Source organism: Aotus nancymaae, unplaced genomic scaffold (assembly GCF_030222135.1).
Source record: "Aotus nancymaae isolate 86718 unplaced genomic scaffold, 86718_ANA_hifiasm-v0.15.2.pri h1tg000099l, whole genome shotgun sequence".
In the NCBI taxonomy this organism is placed as follows: Eukaryota; Metazoa; Chordata; class Mammalia; order Primates; family Aotidae; genus Aotus; species Aotus nancymaae.
Genome location: NW_026988514.1, coordinates 4,964,152 through 4,966,169, shown reverse-complemented (window position 1 = coordinate 4,966,169; position 2,018 = coordinate 4,964,152). Strand labels below are relative to the sequence as shown.

Below are 2,018 nucleotides of genomic sequence, written 5' to 3'. Positions count from 1 at the left end.
CTTGCTCTGTTGCCCAGGCCAGAGTGTAGTGGTGCAATCATAGCTTACTGAAGCCTTGAACTCCTGCACTCAAGCAATCCTCTCATCCCAGCCTCCAGAGTTACCTCACTTTTTATGCAATATATGCCTTCTCATCCCCACCCCACAATATCTCCACCTAAAAAATCAGGTCACGGAAGTTAAATGATATATTGAGGCATAAGTAAATTCATGTTTCACGTCCTGGCCTTAACAACTCCAAGCCCATGCTCCCTTCCCAACACCAGTGCTTGTTGACTTCTCAATAAGGAGGCTCTGTTCTTTTTAAAAAAGAGTTATTCTCTTTATTTTTTTAGTTTAGGGAGTTTTCTTCCAGTTCACTAATGTTTTCTTTTTTAATGTATATAGCCTTTTCTTAAGTCTATCTATTGAACTTTTCACTTCAAATATAATAACGTTTTAGTCTTAGAATATCTATTTGGTTTACTTTCTAGTTTCCATGTCTCTGATCCTGTTCCCCTTCTGCTCAACTATTCTGCTTATTTTTTCATTGAAATCTTTCAGTACATTTATATTAGCTGTTTTAAAGTCCATGCCTGCTAATTGAAAAATTTGTCTCATATTTGAGTCTGTTTATATTGACTTTTCCTACTTCTTCTCATACCTAGTAATTTTCAATCATATGTTATTTGTGTGTGTGTGTGTTTAATAAGCATATTTTATTTAAATAAATCCTCCAGTAGGAAATGGAGAATTTACTGCCTTTACTTAGAAGGCTATGTAAATAGCTATCTGTCAAATTTATATATGCAGCTCACCAATATTCCCTTGTTGGAAACATCAGTATTTCCGCATCACATCACAGTTCCCCAAAAGGACTTTAAAGTCTCAAAATTTTGTATCTCCTTTGGCTTGCTTCTCTCTCGATTCTACCCAGGCTTTATTAATGGTTCGCTTCATATCATCTTCTCCATCCTCATAAATTTTCTTTATAACATTCATCAATCCCTCACTAGGATCTGTCTCAGTGTCATAGGAGGGCTTCTCTTTTTCTTTGCACTCATTTTCAACGTGAGTCAGGTAATCCCACCTTGCGTTTTCCACTTTCTTTCTACATAAGATAAGAACTGTATCAGTCTTGACTTTTTTGGAACTGCCTTCCGCAGAGATGGGTTTCAAGAGATTGTTCACAATCATGGAGTAACTCTTCCCATTTAGATTCCTTACCAAAAGATCAAATGACCTCTCTGTGAAATCACCTGCACATTCTCAGTGGGAACTTGATGAACTCCAGTTAAGGTAATGCAGATTTTCACAAACTTATCTGACTGATCCCATCCATAATTACTAATTTTCACTGCAACCACAGCAGCTGGCTTTTCATTGTCAAGAAGTTCTGCTTTCTTCTGTGATTTCTGTTGCATCTTGTACTTGATTTCTGTCTCAATCTTGGATTTTTCAGCTGTAAGAGCATCACATATTCTTTTCCTAGTAGCCTTTTCCAGCAACACCTTTACCTCTTCTAGATCTTTCTGTAGCAAGCTTCGGAGTCCAAGTCGGAAGTTCACTACAGAGTCACTTACTTCAGTCTGCTCTAGGACAGCAGACCCGCCAGGCGGCTATGTTGTGTAAGGCCAGTCTCTCAGCCTCCACAAGAAAAAGGGGGAGAAGGAGTAGCCTGGTTACATTCCATTTTCAATCATATGTTAGTTACACTGTTGAGAAATGAATTTCGTTTTCTTCCTTCAAAAGGTATCAATTTTTGTTGTGACAGGCAGTTTATTTACTGGTGGATAAGCATCAGTCTGACAAGGAATGATCTCAGCTTTGTTAAGGCACATCTAGAGTAGCCCTTATTCCAGGGCTAACAGAGCCCTACTCTGAGGCATTGCCCATTTGGGATCTCATTCAGTGAGCTCATTCTGATCTTGCTGGTTAGAACTCCAGCATCTCTCAGAACCATATGACCTCAAAAGCCTCCTTCTGACTCAGAGCCCCAGTAGCTGCAGCTCTCAGCTGCCTTGTGTACATGAAGTATA

General features: G+C 39.0%; 1 pseudogene; it reads right to left on the bottom strand.

Annotated features, from left to right (window-relative positions):
* Positions 1–867: 867 nt before the first annotated feature.
* LOC105733247 (calcyclin-binding protein-like) lies at positions 868–1,511 on the bottom strand (annotated as a pseudogene).
* Positions 1,512–2,018: the final 507 nt, after the last annotated feature.